At 44.7% G+C, this 19,804-nt stretch overlaps 6 non-coding genes across 6 annotated transcripts; 4 read left to right on the forward strand and 2 right to left on the reverse strand.

Moving 5' to 3' along the window:
- The first annotated feature begins 6,304 nt into the window (after positions 1-6,304).
- On the forward strand, positions 6,305-6,377 carry trnaf-gaa (transfer RNA phenylalanine (anticodon GAA)). Its single transcript has one exon. It is a non-coding gene; the product is annotated as a tRNA-Phe (tRNA).
- Positions 6,378-7,407: 1,030 nt separating this feature from the next.
- Positions 7,408-7,479, forward strand: trnae-uuc (transfer RNA glutamic acid (anticodon UUC)). The gene has a single exon. It is a non-coding gene; the product is annotated as a tRNA-Glu (tRNA).
- Positions 7,480-8,602: 1,123 nt separating this feature from the next.
- On the reverse strand, positions 8,603-8,674 carry trnad-guc (transfer RNA aspartic acid (anticodon GUC)). The gene has a single exon. It is a non-coding gene; the product is annotated as a tRNA-Asp (tRNA).
- Positions 8,675-15,916: 7,242 nt separating this feature from the next.
- Positions 15,917-15,989, reverse strand: trnak-uuu (transfer RNA lysine (anticodon UUU)). Its single transcript has one exon. It is a non-coding gene; the product is annotated as a tRNA-Lys (tRNA).
- A 1,549-nt stretch (positions 15,990-17,538) lies between these two features.
- On the forward strand, positions 17,539-17,610 carry trnaa-cgc (transfer RNA alanine (anticodon CGC)). Its single transcript has one exon. It is a non-coding gene; the product is annotated as a tRNA-Ala (tRNA).
- A 1,314-nt stretch (positions 17,611-18,924) lies between these two features.
- trnak-uuu (transfer RNA lysine (anticodon UUU)) lies at positions 18,925-18,997 on the forward strand. The gene has a single exon. It is a non-coding gene; the product is annotated as a tRNA-Lys (tRNA).
- Positions 18,998-19,804: the final 807 nt, after the last annotated feature.

Here is a 19,804-nt window from a genome sequence, read left to right on the forward strand (position 1 = left end):
CCACCGACACGCAGCTCAGGGACTTTAAAAAGACGCACCAGTGCTTCTGAAGCAGAGACAGGAGAGTCACGTTAAGAGTCGGACTGGACACTCCAGGACATGAACACTGCACTGAGAGAGAGAGAGGGGTTCATACAGACACATGACTGGACACTCCAGTACATGAACACTGCACTGAGAGAGAGAGGGGTTCATACAGACACACTGACTGGACACTCCAGTACATGAACACTGCACTGAGAGAGAGAGAGGGGTTCATACAGACACACTGACTGGATACTGACTGGACACTGGACAGATGTAAAGAGAGGATCAGAGCATTACCCACCTTATTTTTCTTCTGTCTCACAGGAGGTGGTGATTGGACCTCCTCCAGCTGGAGTCCGAGGAGGGAGAGAGGGGGCAGGAGAGGGACAGCACAGGGAGAGAAAGAGAGAGACAGGTGAGTCAAGTGTCCCAAGAGTACAGAGACTCTGCTGAGATCACACTCGCAGTGAGTGACACCGACACTAACCAGCCTCAGGACAGCACTGCTAGAGCACCACAACCCAGACTCAACCACATCACAGCACAGATCAAACAGCAATATCTCACACACTGGGACACACACACACAAACACAACATAAACTGGAATGCTACAGAACCTTAAACAGACAATACACACTAGCTGAATATTTGACCAAAATAAAAAATAACAAACAGAAACAGACCCTGACGAAGTACAGGCTCAGTGACCACAACCTGGCCATAGAAACTGGGCGACACAGGCAGACCTGGCTGCCCAGAGAGGACAGGCTGTGCTCCCACTGCCAGCGGGGAGAAATAGAGACAGAGGTGCACTTCCTACTGCACTGTGACAGATACTCTGGGATTAGAGAAACATTCTTCCCGAAATTCAGAAATCTAATCCCAGAGTTCCCACACCTGCCAGAATCACAACGGGTCCCAATCCTACTGGGAGAGGGAGGAGTGAACTCAGTTGATCTGGCAGCCCAGTATGTGATCTCCTGTCACAGCCTGAGGAACAGTGAGTCTGTCTCCCAATAATGCTCCAGCCGCCTACAGTATATGTCAATATTTTATAATATGTCTTTGTTGTAAATGTCTGTAACGTGTCTGCTTTACGCAGAGAGTGGCGGGGGTTGGATGTCAAGGCCTGACGATACCGTATTACGCAGAGAGTGGAGGGGTGGGATGTCAGGGCCATACGACACTTCTTTATTCAGAGAGTGGAGGGGGTGGGATGTCAGGGCTAGATGACACTGCTTTACACAGAGAGTGGAGAGGTGGGTGTCAAGGCTATACGACAGTGCTTTCCGCAGAGAGTGGTGGGGGTGTGATGTCAGGGCCATACAACAGTGCTTTACACAGAGAGTGGTGGGGGTGGGATGTCAGGGCCATATGACACTGCTTTACACAGAGAGTGGCGGGGCTAGGATGTCAGGGCCATATGACACTGCTTTACACAGAGAGTGGTGGGGGTGGGATGTCAGAGCTTGACGACACTGCTTTATGCAGAGAGTGGAGGGGTGGGATGTCAGGGCTATACGACAGTGCTTTCGACAGAGAGTGGTGGGGGTGTGATGTCAGGGCCATATGACACTTCTTTACGCAGGGAGTGGCAGGGGTGGGATGTCAGGGCCTGACGATACTACTTTACACAGTTAGTGGTGGGGGTGGGATTTCAGGGCCATACGACACTTCTTTACGCAGAGAGTGGCAGGGCTTGACGACACTGCTTTATGCAAAAAATGGAGGGGTGGGTGTCAGGGCTATATGACAGTGCTTTCCGCAGAGAGTGGTGGCGGTGTGATGTCAGGGCCATACAGCAGTGCTTTACACAGAGAGTGGTGGGGGTGGGATGTCAGGGCCATATGACACTGCTTTACACAGAGAGTGGCGGGGGTGGGATATCAGGGCCTGACAACACAGCTTAACGCAGAGTGTGGAGGGGTGGGTGTCAGGGTTATACGGCAGTGCTTTACGCAGAGAGTGGTGGGGGAGGGATGTCAGGGCTTGACAACACTGCTTTATGTAGAGAGTGGAGGGGAGGGTTTCAGGGCCATAAGACACTGCTTTATGCAGAGAGTGGAGGGATTGGTGTCAGGGCCATATGACACTACTTTACACAGAGAGTGGCGGGAGTGGGATGTCAGGCCCTGACGATACTACTTTACGTAGACAGTGGCGGGGGTGGGATGTCAGGGCCTGACGATACTTATTTACGCAGAGAGTGGCAGGGGTGGGATGTCAGGGCCTGAAGATACTGCTTTTCGCAGAGAGCGGAGGAGGTGGGATACAACCTCTCAGTGGGGCCAGCAGGGGGCACTCACCCTGCGCTCTGTGTGGGTCTTAATGCCCCAGTGTAGTGACGGGGGACACGATCTGGCCCACCAGCGACGAGCAGGTTACCAGATCTAGACAAAGGGGGCAACTCTTAGTCGTATGAGCTTAGTCACACATCGCAGCGATTAAAAAAACAAAACAAACATATTATGTCTGTTACTAACGACTTTTTTTTCCTACATTGAAAGTCTCTTTCCCGGGTGATTTTCTAGCGCGACTGGGGCTCTTCATTTCTCCTCGGTGTCTCATCGCGGGCGGATTTGAAACAGACCACAGAAGATGGTCACACACTATATTATTATTGAGAGAAAGGCTCACTGTACCTCAGGCTGGGACAGTAGATCACACTGTATTATTATTATTAAGATTATTGAGAGTCTGGCTCACTGTTCCCCAGGCTGGGACAGGAGATCCCACACTGTATTATTATTATTGAGAGACAGGCTTACTCTCTGTTCCTCAAGCTCAGACAGGACATCACATAGTGTATTATTATTGATTGACAGGCTCACTGTTCCTCAGGCTGGGACAGGAGATCACACACTGTATTATTATTATTTAGAGACAGGCTCACTGTCTGTTCCTCAGAGTTGGACAGGAGATCCCACACTGAATTATTATTTTAGAGAGACAGGCTCACTGTATGTTCCCCAGGCTGGGTCAGGAGCTCACACAGTATTATTATAATTATTGAGAGACAGTCTCACTGTCTGTTCCTCAGTCTGGGACAGGAGATCACACACTGTATTATTATTATTGAGAGACAGGCTCACTGTCTGTTCCCCAGGCTGGGACAGGAGATAACACTGTATTATTATTGAGAGACAAACTCACTGTCTGTTCCTCAGGCTGGGACAGTAGATCACACTGTATTATTATTATTGAGAGTCTGGCTCACTGTTCCCCAGGCTGGGACAAGAGATCCCACACTGTATTATTATTATTTAGAGACAGACTCACTGTCTTTTCCTCGGTCTGGGACAGATGGTCACACACTGTATAATTATTGAGACAGGCTCACTGTCTGTTCCTCAATCTGGGACAGTAGATCACATTGTATTATTATTATTAATATTATTGAGAGTCTGGCACACTGTTCCCCAGGCTGGGACAGGAGATCCCACACTGTATTATTATTATTTTGAGACAGGCTCACTGTTTGTTCCTCAGGCTGGGACAGGAGATCACACACTGTATTATTTTTATTGAGAGAGAGGCTCACTGTCTGTTCATCAGACTGGGACAGGAGATCCCACACTGAATTATTATTATTGAGAGACAGGCTTACTCTCTGTTCCTCAGGCGAAGACAGGACATCACATACTGTATTATTATTGATTGACAGGCTCATTGTTCCTCAGGCTGGGACAGGAGATCAGACACTGTATTATTATTATAGTGAGACAGGCTCACTGTATATTCCCCAGGCTGGGACAGGAGGTCATACATTATATTATTATTATAGAGAGACAGGCTCACTGTATGTTCCACAAGCTGAGACAGGAATTCACACTGTATTATTATTATTGAGAGACAGGCTCACTGTCTGTTCCTCAGGCTGGGACAGAGGATCACACACTGTATTATTATTGAGAGACAGGCTCACTGTCTGTTTCTCAGGCTGGGACAGAGGATCACACACTGTATTATTATTGAGAGACAGGCTCACTCTCTGTTCCTCAGGCTGGGACAGGAGATCACACATTGGCTTGTTATTGAGAGGCAGGCTCACTGTCTGTTCCTCAGGCTGGGACAGGAGATCACACGCTGTATTATTATTATTGAGAGAAAGGCTCACTGTCTGTTTCTCAGGCTGGGACAGGAGATCACACACTGTATTACTATTATTGACAGATAGGCTCACTGTGTCTTCACTTGGGCTTGAACAGGAGATCACACACTGGATTATTAGTATTGAGAGAGGCTCACAGTCTGTTCCTCAGGCTGAGACAGGAAATCACACACTATTATTATTACTGAGAGACAGGCTCACAGTCTGTTCCTCAGGCTGGGACAGGAGATCACACACTCTATTATTATTATTGAGAGACAGGCTCACAGTCTGTTCCTCAGGCTGGGACAGTAAATCACACACTCTATTATTATTATTGAGAGACAGGCTCACTGTCTGTTCCTCAGGCTAGGGTAGGATATCACACACTGTATTATTAGTATTGAGAGAAAGCCTCAGTGTTCCCCAGGCCGGGAAAGGAGATAACACATTGTATTTTTATTATTGAGAGACAGGCTCACTGTCTGTTCCTCAGGCTGGGACAGGAGATCACAAACTGTATTATTATTATAGAGAGACCTGCTCTTTCCTGACTGTTCCTTAGGCTGGGACAGCAGATCATAATCTGCTTTATTATTATTGAGAGACTGGCTCACTCCTGTCTGTTCCTCAGGCTGGGACAGGAGATCACACACTGTATTATTATTATTGAGAGACGGGCTCACTGTCTGTTCCTCTGACTGGGGCAGGAAATGACACACTGTATAATTAGTATTGAGAGACAGGCTCAGTGTTCCCCAGGCTGAGACAGGAGATCACACACTGTATTATTATTATTGAGTATCTGGTTCACTGTTCCCCAGGCTGGGACAGGAAATCACACACTGTATTATTATTATTGAGAGACAGGCTCACTGTCTGTTCCTCAGGCTGGGGCAGGATATCACACACTGTATTATTAGTATTGAGATACAGACTCACTGTCTGTTCCTCCTGCTGGGACTGGAGAACACACACTGTTCTATTATAACTGAGGGACATGCTCACTGTTTGTCCTTCAGACTGGGACAGGACATTCCATACTAGGTTATCATTATTGAGAGACAGGCTCGCTGTCTGTTCCTCAGGCTAGTACAGGAGATCACGCACTGTATTATTATTATTTAGATACAGGCTCACTGTGTGTTCCTCTGGCTGGGACAGTAGATCACACTGTATTATAATTATTGAGAGGCTGACTCACTGTTTCCCAAGCTGGGACAGGGGATCACACACTGTATTATTATTGAGAGACAGGCTCACTGTCTGTTCCTCTGGCTGGGGCAGGGAATCACACACTGTATTATTATTATTGAGAGACAGGCTCACTGTCTGTTCCTCAGGCTGGGACAGGAGATCACACACTGTATTATTATTGAGAGACAGGCTCACTGTCTGTTCCTCTGGCTGGGGCAGGGAATCACACACTGTATTATTAGCATTATTAAGAGACAGGCTCGCTGTCTGCTCCTCAGGCTGGGACAGGATATCACACACTGTTGTAGTGTTCTCTCACGAGGCACCAGTTCTGTAGGGGTTTGGGCATTTACTGGGACAATTATTTTTGTGGCAGTAAATCACAAAATTGATTATTTTAATGGTCTTAGAATCCAACCATGCGACATAACTCAAACAACGCACACACAGGTACTAATACACGAGGATACATTTGTTAATATATAGAATATGCATGCAAACCTAACAGATCTTATCGTAAGGGTTATCAGAATACAAAAGATATACATTCATTCAGTTACAAAGAGTTACACATATCAAGAGGACATAAGTATATCATTCATTTAGACCGTTTCGTAATTGAACTTGTTTACAACGTCTACATGAGATACTCAAAACAAGAACATAACCCTTAGGAATTAAATTGATATCAACTGGTGGGAGCAGTAATGCAATAAGGTTGAATACTCACTGCCGGTGGGTCCCTTTTCTCACCGTTTCCGTAGTGCAGCGGTTATCACGTTCGCCTCACACGCGAAAAATCCCCGGTTCGAAACCGTCCGGGAACAGCCTCTTTCTGTACGCTCCTGTACTTCACAGAGGTCTTGAGCGACCGGTCACATGTTCCTTTCCTTCTGAGTGACGTTCCTGCAACACTCTCCCGCTACTCTTGGTGCGCTCATGCCGCAACACAGGAAGGCTGGAGCAGGTGGCTGTGTGCTCTCTGCACCGCCGAAATAGCTCAGCTGGGAGAGTGTTAGACGGAAGTTCTGAAGGTCCCTGGTTCGATCCCGGGTTTCGGCATTTTGTTTCATCGCGCCCTTTGTTCCTCTCTCCAGCGCCACCTGCCTAAAGTGACGCGTCCCTTTCTAAGCCCGAAACGCAAGCGAGACACCAGCAGCGGTCCCTGCGGGTTTCCGTAGTGTAGCGGCTATCACGTCCGCCTAACCCGCGAAAGGTCCCCGGTTCGAGACCGGGCGGAAACAGCCTCGTTTTGCACGCTCCTGTACTTCACAGAGGTCTTGAGCGACCGGTCATTTGTTCCCAATGTATTTCCGGTGCCTTCGTGCACTCTTGTACCAAACGCACGTTCCTTCTGTAAGCGGAGCTGATCATTTGCAATTGGGCTGTGCCGACAGACCAGGACGAGCTCTGTCGGCTCAAAAGCAGCGCAGGACCTGCAAGAACGACAGAAAGATTAGCATCCAGCGGGGGCTTCTTAGTGAGCCCAAGATCTCATCAAGAATCGGCTCCAGCAACAGGGCTGGGCGCATTGTTCCATTCTCCGACCACGCTCGGTGTAAACAAGTCCCTCCTGGTCTCTGCTTGAAATGCACTTTCCTGCGTTTGCTTTGGTGTAACTGGCTTCCCCTGCATGGGCGAATGTGAAGAAGATCCTTAGTAAGTCATTGAAGAAAACCGAGAAGAGGTCGGAGTGGCCTCTGTCGTTCATCAACGATCCAGTCAGGCAGTACTCCTCTGTAAAGCGCCGTTCGTTCACATCGATTGGCTTTTTTTTTGCCTTCATTCGTGCGAGTAGTAAAAGCAGACGCCCCTATGCTGCCGTGACCCGGATTCGAACCGGGGTTGTTGCGGCCACAACGCAAATTACTGACCACTATACGATCACAGCGAGTTACCGAGACACACGCGGCAGGGCGGAAAGGGCTGTGCTCTCTTCGTGTGACATAATTCGGAAAAGTCCTGACGTTGCATTTCAACTGAGCCCCAGTATATATCGACCCTTCGACACTCTGAGTGACAACTCTCTTGCGTGTTTTCTCATATTTATGTAGTTTGCTTGCATGATGCCCGGAACAGCAAGGATGTGCGCTCTCGTATGGTCTAGCGGTTAGGATTCCTGGTTTTCACCCAGGCGGCCCGGGTTCGACTCCTGGTGTGGGAACGTGTCAGTTTTGCCTCCTGCTTTCCAAAAGATCAGCACCGTGTACGAAGGAGCCGCATTAAAACTACTCGAACGTGCAAAACGTGCGAGAAGAGGGGGCGCTTGTTTCCAGCCGAAACTTCTCGCGTGTGAGACGAGCTGATCATCGCTGCAGGAGGTGGGAGGGTTACTCTGGTAGACAGGGCTGACCTTTGGCAATAGGATTTATACTCTCCAAGATGATATTTGCACTTTCTGGAGAGGCGATTTTCTCCACTTCAGTAGCCCGATTTCGTCGATTGCGTGGAGAGGGCTGTAGAATGTGGCGCCGCCTTTCCTGCTCCGTCCATGACAGGCGTGCTGGTCTCTGGAGAGAGAGCACGGTCCATCAGCGCACTCCAATAAAGGCACTGGAAGCAGCTGAATCGCATTGGCGAAGCTCAGCGCTGGGCCGCTGGGCACATCTTACCACCGTTTCCGTAGTGTAGTGGTTATCACGTTTGCCTCACATGCGAAAGGTCCCCGGTTCGAAACCAGGCGGAGACAGACCTCTTTTGTCGCCACGCACAAAAGGGGATTGGGGGTTCGCCTAGCGTTGTGATCGAACAGACCCACTCACCTCTTAGTGAGCGGGATCTGCACAGTGCATGTCACAGCGCATCCTGCTTTCACTTCAATGCACGTCCTGATGTACCCCGGTCTCCCGCGTTACAGGTCCTATACTAATGAGGAAGACATCGCTCTCTCCGACCCCCGGCATCGTGTCCCGACCCACCGTGCTGGAAGCCGACGCGTGCTGTGATTCCTTTACGGAGCAGAAATGACAACCGAGGAGCTGAGAGATCATTTCAGCATTTTGCGTCTGAACGGAAAACACAAACGACCAACTCGGAATTACTTGCCTTTGACGCTTATCAAAGCGTTCTTTGTGCATCGAACAGACCCACTCAGCTCTTAGTGTGGTGGGATCTGCACAGTGCATGTCGCAGCGCTTCCTGCTTTCACTTCAATGTGCTTCCTTATGTCGAGTCGTGTGCCGTGCAGAGGCTCTGAAAGCGAGATCAATGAAAAGGTGCAAACCGCTGTGAAAGAAAAAAGAGAAGTGAAAGGCAGTCATTTCTCTAAGGAGGTGAAAGAGAAGCTACTCCCCGTCGGGGAATCGAACCCCGGTCTCCCACGTGACAGGCGGGGATACTTGCCACTATACTAACGAGGAAGACATCGCTTTCTCCGACCCCCGGCACCATGTCCCGACCAAGCGTGCTGGAAGGCGACGCGTGCTGTGATCCCTTTACGGAGCAGAAATGACAACCGAGGAGCCGAGAGATCATTTCAGCATTTCGCGTCTGAACGGAAAACACAAACGACCAACTCGGAATGACTTGCCTTTGACGCTTTTCAAAGCGTTCTTTGTGCACGATGACTGCGCCGCCTAGCAGATACAAATGGGTTGTACAACTTTGAACTAGCAAATGGAAGAGGGCTAAGCCCCCTCTCTTTTAGCTCAGGTTCGATCTGTCTCCCAGAATCACCAGGGCGCACACACACACACCCGTGCCGTTGAAGTGCTCTGCTTCATTTCTAAGGGCAACTCAACATTCACTCCTACCCCGAGAACAGAAAAGACAGCGTCCGCAGCATCAACAGCTCAGGTCTCTGCACAGGAGCTAAGCTGCCCCCATCTCCTCTGCTCTGCGGCTCCTGCGGAGTGGAGTCCTGCCTGGAGCCGTGTTTGCAGGCGGCGGCTCCCCGCGCTCTATCTGTGCATCGTGTCCAAGAGGTCCTGGGAGGAAGAGAGAGCCCTCCCACTCGGGGGCTTTTCCACGGTCTGTGTGAGGAGGGGCGGGTGTGTCCAGTAGCTTATTGAGCATGTTGTGTATCTTAATAAAGAGCCTTCCTTATATGATTTAGACTATTTTATTAACTACACAAATCACGCTCTCACACCATATATTCCCGCCTTCTACTCTCTCGTTCTGTTGTCTCGCGATGTCTATTCACTATACTACATCCCTTCCTTTGTTATTTTTAAAGTCTATAACTTTACCATACAATTGTAACAATTTTATATCAACACACAGTAAATGGTTATTAACTTTTACAACAAAATGTATATAAACCCTTTCATTTCTATTCAATACATTCATCTTTTTTTACAACAATTTCTATGCGTACCAACTCAAATTTTAGTTCAATTTCTACTTAAGTCACTTCTAAATATCACCTCATTTCTAGCAGTCTAAGCAAGATCTACATAGATAACACAAACAAAATAGGGCAATTTAACATTTGGAGAGCTATGCAAGTCCTGTATTTTTAAATGTCTCTGTAATGAGCCGGTTTCCTGATAACCCTGCCACTAATGGTTGTTACGTTACTTCTGGGTAAAGTTACTGGCTCTCCTACGGATGTACTCTCCACTGTCTGAGGACTCGGCACTTCCTGCACGTCAGAAAGTCCTGTATTCTCAGCATTTTCTGTTTCTGCAGATTCAAAATCAAGATCCAATGGAGGAGCATGTCAAAGATGTTTTACAATTCTAATTATGTTTGAGCCATCTTCCACATTCACTAACTCAAAAGAGTTACAAGAGGTGTTTCTCAATAACACATAGCGAGCATCTTTGAACTTGGCATCTAATTTACTGGTGTCTAGGCCAGCCACAAACACTACGTCACCGACCTTGAAGTTATGATCCGTGTCTGGTCTGCATATAATTTCATTTTGTGTGCATACTCCTCATGATGTCTATGGATATCTTTTGTCAAAATCAAGATCCAATGGAGGAGCGTGTCAAAGATGTTTTACATTTCTCATTATTTTTGAGCCATCTTCCACATTCACTAACTCAAAAGAGTTACAAGAGGTGTTTCTCAATAACACATAGCGAGTGTCTTTGAACTTGGCATCCAATTTACCGGTGTCTAGGCCAGCCACAAACACTACGTCACCAACCTTGAAGTTATGATCCGTGTCTGGTCTGCATATAATTTCATTTTGTGTGCATACTCCTCATGATGTCTATGGATATCTTTTGTCAAAATCAAGATCCAATGGAGGAGCGTGTCAAAGATGTTTTACATTTCTCATTATTTTTGAGCCATCTTCCACATTCACTAACTCAAAAGAGTTACAAGAGGTGTTTCTCAATAACACATAGCGAGTGTCTTTGAACTTGGCATCCAATTTACCGGTGTCTAGGCCAGCCACAAACACTACGTCACCGACCTTGAAGTTATGATCCGTGTCTGGTCTGCATATAATTTCATTTTGTGTGCATACTCCTCATGATGTCTATGGATATCTTTTGTCTTTTGAATGTCCCTTGACTCTTCTTCTTTCTTCTCCACGTTTGGTAGTTTAGTCCGGATATCAGGCCCAAAGATAAGATTAGCTGGGGTTTCTCCAGATGCCCTGTGTGGTGTTGATCTATAAGTCAGCAGAATCTTAAGTAGTTCCTCTCTCTCTTTTTTCCTTCTGTCACAGCTGCTCTTAAGGCCTTTTTCAGGTATCTGTGAAATCTTTCAATTTTGCCATTACATCTCGGATAGTAAGGTGATGCACGGATGTGTTTAATTCCACAATTAGTCAGAAATGATTCAAACAACTGTCCTATGAATTGCCTGCCATTATCTGTTACTACCTCTAGTGGATAACCAAATCGTGCAAAGATGTTCATCAGCTCTCTAATAACTGTGGCTGAAGATATGTCTGATACAACAACCGCCTCAGGTTAAGAAGTATAATAGTCTATGACAGTCAATATGTATTCATTCTGAATGGGACCTACCAGGGCAATGCCCAATTTTGTCCAAGGCCTTGGTGGTAATTCAAGTGGTTGGAGAAGTTGATCCTCCTGCAATGGTTGATTCAACACACAAGTGGAACAATTCCTGATTAGTCTTTCAACATCACTGTCCATGTTGGGCCAGTAAAAGTTGCTTCTCAGGTACTGTTTTGTACGAACTGCACCCTGATGTGTCTCATGTGCTATTTTTAGTGCTTGTCTGATTTTTGTTTTCGGTAACACAATCCTCTGTCCTCTTAAAAGCAGTCCATCATATGTAGATAACTCCAACCTACACCTGTGGTATGGCTGCAGTTCGTCTGGAATTGGATTAGGCCATTGTCCTTTTTCCACTATGGACATCAACAATTTCAATGTGTCATCTTCGTTTGTTGCTTGTTTATGTTCCTCAACTGTCAGTGCATGCAGTTCATAAGTGCTGATTGAAAGCACTTTATCAACATAGGTGTCTACATAACCAGTGTCTTCTGTGTCTGGTAAAGGAAGACGTGACAATGAGTCTGCAACATTGGTTTTCCCTACTATGTGTTCAATTCTGTAATCATACGGCTGTAATCTCAATCCAAGTCTTTGTATCCTGGGTGGTAACAAAGTTGCCTTTTTGGGATTGATCATGTAAATGAGGGGTTTATGATCCGTTTGAAGTGTGAACTTGCCTCCTCATAAATATGTCCTAAAATGTTGCACTGCCCAAACACAACCCAAGGCTTCACGCTCTATTTGCGAGTAATGCCTTTCTGTTGGGGTAAGTGAGCAACTTGCATATGCCACTGGCTTCTTCTGGTCTTTGTAGCAATGCTGCTCCAAGTCCTACAGGACTCGCGTCACTGATCACTACTGGTGGCGCATCTAGTTTGAAGTATGCCAGACATGGTTCAGTTACAAGTGCTCTTTTCAACTCGGCAATGGCTTTCTCAGTTTCCGATGTCCATTCCCACTTCTGTCCTTTCCTCGTTAGTTTTCTAAGGGGTTCTGATATATCTGCATAATTAGGAATAAATTTCATCAAAAATCCACAAGTTCCTAAGAATGAGCGCAAAAGTGCAACATTCTCAGGTCTCGGCGCACTGCAAACAGCTGTCACCTTTTTCGGGTCTGGTTTTATTCCTTCTGCAGTGACCAAATGTCCCAGTATCTCGATCTCTTTTAGGCCAAAGATACACTTATCTTTATATAAAGTTAAGCCTCTGTCTTGGAATCTTTGGAATACTTGCCTGAGCCTCTGTTCAAGTTGTTCTTCATTTTCCGCATGTACTACAACATCATCCATATACCATACAACACCTGGCATTGCACACAACATCGAGTCCATAGCCTTCTGATAGGCCTCTGGGGCACTAGACAAGCCAAAAGGAACTTTTCTGAAACAGTAACAACCCCTGTGTGTGATGAAGGTAGTCAGGTGTCTTGATTCCGGGGCCAACTCAACTTGCCAGAACCCTTTTCGAACATCTAACTTTACAAAAACTTTGGCTCCTTGCACTACTTGCAATATGCTGCCAACCATTGGTACTGGATGTCTCTCTCTGATTCACTTCTCGCAGATCCACACACAGTCTCACTTCCTTGGTGTCTTTTTTAGGTATTATCAGAATATTTGAGATCCATTCTGCACCTTCATTCACGTCTTCAATAATTCCATCATCCAACATTTTATCTAACTCTTGATTAACAGCTTCTATCATTGGATAGGGTACTCGTCTCAGACTTTGAGCTACTGGTGAAACTTTCTCATCTACTGTAACCTTGTGACTGTAACCCTTGATCTGTCCTAAACCTTTAAAGAGTGACTCATATTCCTGTGCTAACCGCTTAAACCTCTCTGAAGACTGGTCAACCGCATTGACAGTGTCTCCTACATTCAGAATCTTCAGATCAAAACATGCTTTTCTTCCCAACAACGCTTCTACATTTCTTTCAACTACATAGACTTTGTCCTTTATTACATTTTTCTGCCATTTCAGCTGTGCCTCAAAGTAGCCAACACACTTAAGTGGACTAATTTGTGCATAAGCATAAACTTTCTTCTTAGTCTGCTGAAGTTTAGTTCTGTGTGCAAACACTTTCTTTAAAAGTTCTACTCCAATTAAGTTTCTTTGACTTCCTGTATCCTATCACCATTTTTATCTCTTGGCCATTTATTCGAACAGTTTCTTTACCTTCAGGGTCAATGGAATTAACAAATTCATCTGAGTCTGAAGACGGTTCTTGAACTGCTCACAGTTTTGTCCCTTCCTTATTTGTATTAAATTTCTTTTCCTGATGGGAAACGTCTTTCTTTCTACCAACTCGTGCATATTGTCCTGTTTTCTTACAGTGTAGACATTTTGCTGTTTGCGCTCCGCATTCATCTGCTTTGTGCGTTGTTAGTCCACACCTGTAACATGTAATGTCAGCCGTCCCCTGTTCTTCTATTTCTCTAGCATGACTGCGTCCGGCTGCTCGGCTTTTGTTTGTAAAGTATGAGCGAGCGCCCCGTTCAGTGTCACTGTGGTCAGAAAGCATTCTTGATTCTGCTTGAGCTGCTTCATGAATTCTAGCGACTAAGAGATCTTTCTAAAGTCAGCCCTTCCTCCTGCAGCAATTTATAGTCTCTTATGTGCACATTTTTCCACAAGTTGATATCTTAACATGTCAGTTTCCAATACTCCAAAGTCACACGATTTAGGCAGTTCTCTTAGTGCAGTCACAAAAGCATCAACAGATTCGTCCTGAGCCTTAGTTCTCTGCCTAAATTTATGCTGTTCCAAAACAACATTTCTCCGCGGTGTAAAGTACGCGTCTAAGGCAGCTACAGTCTGTTCATATGTACTTTTTTCTCCAGGGAGGTTGGCGAAAATCCGCTGCACGGGAGCCCCGATACAGTGCAGTAATGTAGCACGTCTCACGGCATCCTGAGCATCCTGATCCACTGGCTATTTAAAAAAAAAATCTGTAGGACTCCATCCATATCTTGTATTCCGTATACAAATCCGGAGCTCCGAGGTTCAGTGGAAGCAGTGGAAAAAGCTGGGCATAAGCAAAGCTTCTCGGCGCGGCTGCTATATCTTCCATGGCGCAAGCTAAACGAAAAGTCCGAAAATTCAGAAGTTCGTTTCTACCAGCAAGAGAACTAAAATCTGCAGTGTTCTGCTCGCTTTGAGTCAGTCAAGCACTCATCTCTCGTCGCCATAAATGTTGTGTATCTAAATTTAGAGACGTTTTTATATTATTTTAACTATTTTATTAACTACACAGATCACACCCTTACACCATATATACCTGCCTTCTACTCTCGTTCCGTTGTCTCGCGATGTCTACTCACTATACTATATTTAGCATGACTTCTTGTTGCAGTTGACCTCAAAGCTGGAGATGATCTCCATATTCTACCACAGTAACTAGTCCGAAACGTAGGACACAGTACAAACTTTTTTGTTTTGAACTCAGGTTGTTAAAAAATTAAACCAGCGCCCTGTCACAGAAACGTACCCCCAGTCTCCCGCGCAACAAGCGGGGGTACTCAGCACTAGGAACAAGTAATAGGTTTATTCCATGCTGAAAAAAAGAAGAAAGAGAACACAACGTTTCGGCCGTGGAGCCTTCTTCAGGTGCTCAGCACTATACTAAAGAGGAGCCTTGTCTGCAGCTGAGCGTCAGCTCTGTTTACTGTCAGCAGTCATTTCCTCATTTCCAAAGACTTTTTCACCTGCTCTCAGCTTTTAAAGACGGTCATAAACGCTCAAGAAGTAATTCATGTCAGTTTGAAGTCTGTTTCTGTTGTCTCAGCTCTTGATAAAGAAAAGCCGTGCGTGGGAGACTCCCTCTCTGAAGAAGTTTGCCGTCACCCTGCGAGGGAGAAGAGCCATCAATCTCCGAGGCAACCACTGAGACAGTTAACATTAAACACGTGAAATGCGAGATGTGATTTTTTTTCTATCGTTTCTACTCTAACGAGAAAGACCTCTTTATTAGAAGTGAGATTTTAACTAACGTCTCCAGGGTTAACTGCGACCTGAACGCAACGCCTTAGACCACCAGCCATCTTGCCTGTGGTACTTAGAGCAGCGCTCAATAAAAATGATCAGAACCCGAAAGCGCTTCTTATGCGGATCAGTATATTCTGATTCCACTGGTTGTGCAGAAGAAATAAGAAAAGCCGAACTCAAACCACTGTGGTGCCATTACGGGTACTCTGTCTGCAGCTGCTTTAAGATCTACTCACACCGTGTTGCCATTAAGGCTACCTAGTTAAAAAAAAACTTATCGTCATCTTTTTGAACGTGATTATTAGACACCCGTTAAATCTCAACCGAGGTTTCTTGAGAGATCGTTCAGCGAGCGAGTAATAAAAACTACGTCGCTTCCAACCTCTGCTGTCACTGTAAACTCGGACGTGATGTTCTGCAGATGTGCAGTGTGCCTTTCCTCTTGTCGTATTCAAGAGTACTCACTGTGTGAGCTGTACTCTACTGTGATTTAATTTAGATGATTACGTGGAGTAGAGTGACAAGATCTACTTGAACATTTTCGGTTTGTGAAATGAAACACTAAATACACTACTGTAAAAACAAGTAATGGACATATAAAATAACCACAGTACAGCTAGAAGAGTGAAAGATAAAAGACTATTTAGAATGACATTCACAATAGAATTAAAAACGGCACAGCCGCCCGAACAGGGACTTGAACCCTGGGCCCTCAGATTAAAAGTCTGATGCTCTACCGACTGAGCTATCCGGGCTCTGAAAGAAGGTCGACACTGTCGGGATTCTCGCAAGTCACGTGTCTCTTGCGCCGAAGAGCAGTCATACCTGACCCGTCTGGAATGACCACTGACAGACTTTATCCAGAAGCGACGGCACCACTCCCAGTAGAATGAGAGAGAAATACAGCATGACATGGGTAGTTAAGGGGCTCCCACAATCCATCTTTCCTCACATTACTGATTTTTTTCAATAGCATTTTGACCTTTTTTCACATTCAGATTTTTTTTCACATTTAATAAAATATTTTAATCAACAACATTAAAAAGAAAACAAATGGAACATTTTTTGGAACAATTATTAAAAAAAAAACTTTCAATGCCTTGGTTGTATGCGTTTATAAAGGGAGTTGCAACAGTGCTGAAATGTAAGGAGCATTTCTGTAGAGAAAACAGCATTTTTTCTGCCTTGATGTTAAGCTTAGGGAGAATGTCTTTTAGAAATTATATTTTATAACACCTTGCACAGCCTCCCGGCAGACTAACACATATTTTTTTTTAGAAATTGGCTCACACACCGGAAGACACTAACCTTTATTTACGTTAGAGTATGTAAAACTCAGGCTTTAACAGATGTTCATGATGTTTCACACGGGGTGTTACCTGTTGTAGTGTTTCAAAAGATGTGTTAGCGGACCACAAATTATCTTGAAAAGATTTGGGTTTGTACTGGCTGGGATTCAAACCCGACTTAATTATTTGGAAGGCGCCTGTACCACCAACGCACTTCCGAGAAGCACCTGCAAATTATCACAATCCTCTCTCTCACCTACAAAGTTATGGAGACACAGACGTCCAATGAAAACTAATTTTATTCACTCAAGGCTCCACTCTTTTGTTGTGATGTCATTTTAATTAATATTAGCTTTGATAAGGTGTCGTTTTTGCCTCTTAAAGTTAAAGTCTGCTCCTTTCTTCCTGGTATAGAAATAACATGTTCCATCTTTGTTTAAAAACACCACTAAAAGTAAATTATTCAGCTCTAACGCCTGTGTGCATTGACAAGACATCTCAAAAGGACTTATCAAATAAGAACACGATCCTTCCTGTTACCATTCCTTTGGTTGGGGCGTTGTTTCACCCTTTTATTTTCTTCTACAATATTTGCAGACAGGGTTTTATCACTCGAGTTGTACAGAATAAGTGTGCATCGGTCCATGAAAATCATCAGTAGTGCTGTTTTTCTATGCATAGTTTAATCAAGAGCACTTAAAATATGCAAAAAGCTTTCAAATAAAACAGAATTGAAAGACAGTCGAGTAAGGAGGTAGAAAAAAAGCACTTCCCCGTCTGGGAATTAACCACAGTCGCACGTGTGACTGGATACAAAAATAATAGATTAATTTGTGCCCAGTCTCTTGAAGCTTCAATGCGATTATTTTTCCTTCCTTATTTCTTCATTCCCATGAATTTATTCTGTAGTAGAGGAAACGTGAAAGTGGGAAACTGCAGGCATTCTTCGTGAGTGGTGGATTGTGATCAGTGAGCATCTGCACATCTCTAAGTCTGTTCCTTTACGTTTTTCATCGGGGATGTAGCTCAGTGGTAGAGCGCATGCTTCGCATGTATGAGGTCCCTGGTTCAATCCCTGGCATCTCCAGGTGCTTTATGTTACAGTACTCACATCACAATCTTCTGTTGAGTGAGAACTCTTTGCTCGTGTTCAGAGAGAGCCAGGTTTACACAATTAAATACAGGCACACTTGACGTGCTCCAGAGTTGCGCTGCTGTTTTAAATGTACCTCATTTAGTTCTGTTAAATCCTAAATTATTTGAACTAATAATTTAGTTCAAATTCAGGAAATCCAGAGATTGCTTCACACTTGTCGTGGCTGTTGCAGAAAACACCTGTTGAATCTCACCCGGGATTTCTTGAGAGATCATTCAGCGAGCGAATCATCCTCCTGATCTGCGCACTAAACTGAAAGCTTCACGAACTCCTCACTGCGTGTCCTGTACTGTTACAAATGCTCTCGTGTAGGTGTGACGCACAGCCATAAACACACTTTGAACTTTTTCCGTTTGTTAAGGAAAATGCAAAAGAGCATGACAAGTATTCATCGTATAAAGTATCCATGGCACAACTCGAGAAAGTACTGAAGGACTCCACATCGACTTTTGATGATTACAAGAGATTCAAGAAACACAATCGTCCGCAGCTGGGTTTGGATCCTGAACTCTAGAGTTAAAAGAACATAAGCGACGGATATGACCTATAAACTCTCTGAATTGTCGTATAGTTTATGAAATAAAACAATTTCTTAATAAATTCTAACTGTTGAGAGACGATTTATTGAATTTTAACAAAATCACAATTACAAACCTTTTCGGTTAAACTGTTATTCACATACTCTAACGTAAATAAACGTTAGTGTCTTCCGGTGTGTGAGCCAATTTCTCCAAAAAATATTTGTTAGTCTGTCGGGAGGCTGTGCAAGGTGTTAAGAAATAGAATTTCTAAAAGACAGGCTCCCTAAGCTTAACATCAAGGCTGTTTTCTCTACAGAAATGCTCTTTAAATTTCAGCACTGTTGCAACTCCCTTTATAATGGGTGTGCACACGTATACAACCAAGGCATTGAAAGATTGTTTTAATTATTGTTCCAAAAAATGTTCCATTTGTTTTCTTTTTAATGTTGTTGATTAAAATATTTTATTAAATGAGAAAAAAATCTGAATGTGAAAAAAGGTCCAAATGCTATTGAAAAAAATCAGTAATGTGAGGAAAGATGGATTGTGGGAGCCCCTTAACTACCCATGTCATGCTGTATTTCTCACTCATTCTACTGGGATTGGTGCCGTCGCTTCTGGATAGTCTGTCAGTGGTCATTCCAGACGGGTCAGGTATGACTGCTCTTCGGAACAAGAGACACGTGACTTGCGAGGATCCCGACAGTGTTGACCTTCTTTCAGAGCCCGGATAGCTCAGTCGGTATAGCATCAGACTTTTAATCTGAGGGCCCAGGGTTCAAGACCCTTTTCGGGCGGTTGTGCTGTTCTTAAGTCTATTGTGAATGTCATTCTAAATAGTCTTTTATCTTTCACTCTTCTAGCTGTACTGTGGCTATTTTAAATGTCCATTACTTGTATTTACAGTAGTGTATTTAGTGTTTCATTTCACAAACCGAAAATGTTCAAGTAGATCTTGTCACTCTACTCCACGTAATCATCTAAATTAAATCACAGTAGAGTACAGAACACGCAGTGAGGAGCTCACACACTGAGTACTCTTGAATACGACAAGAGGAAAGGCACACTGCAACTCTGCAGAACATCACGTCCGAGTTTACAGTGACAGCAGAGGTTGGAAGCGACGTAGTTTTTTAATACTCGCTCGCTGAAGATCTCTCAAGAAACCTCGGTGGAGATTTAACGGGTGTCTAATAATCACGTTCAAAAAGATGACGATAAGTTTTTTTTTTTAACTAGGTAGCCTTAATGGCAACACGGTGTGAGTAGATCTTAAAGCAGCTGCAGAGTACCCGTAATGGCAACACAGTGCTTTGAGTTCGGCTTTTCTTATTTCTTCTGCTGAACCAGTGGAATCGGAATATACTGATCCGCATAAGAAGCGCTTTCGGTTTCTGATCATTTTTATTGAGCGCTGCTCTAAGTACCACAGGCAAGATGGCTGGTGGTCTAAGGCGTTTCGTTCAGGTCGCAGTTAACCCTGGAGACGTTTGTTAAAATCTCACTTCTAATAAAGAGGTCTTTCTCGTTAGAGTAGAAACAATAGAAGCCTTAAGCGGGGAAAAAATCACAACATCTCGCATTTCACGTGTTTAATGTTAACT

This window comes from Lepisosteus oculatus, chromosome 14, assembly GCF_040954835.1.
Source record: "Lepisosteus oculatus isolate fLepOcu1 chromosome 14, fLepOcu1.hap2, whole genome shotgun sequence".
NCBI lineage: Eukaryota > Metazoa > Chordata > Actinopteri > Semionotiformes > Lepisosteidae > Lepisosteus > Lepisosteus oculatus.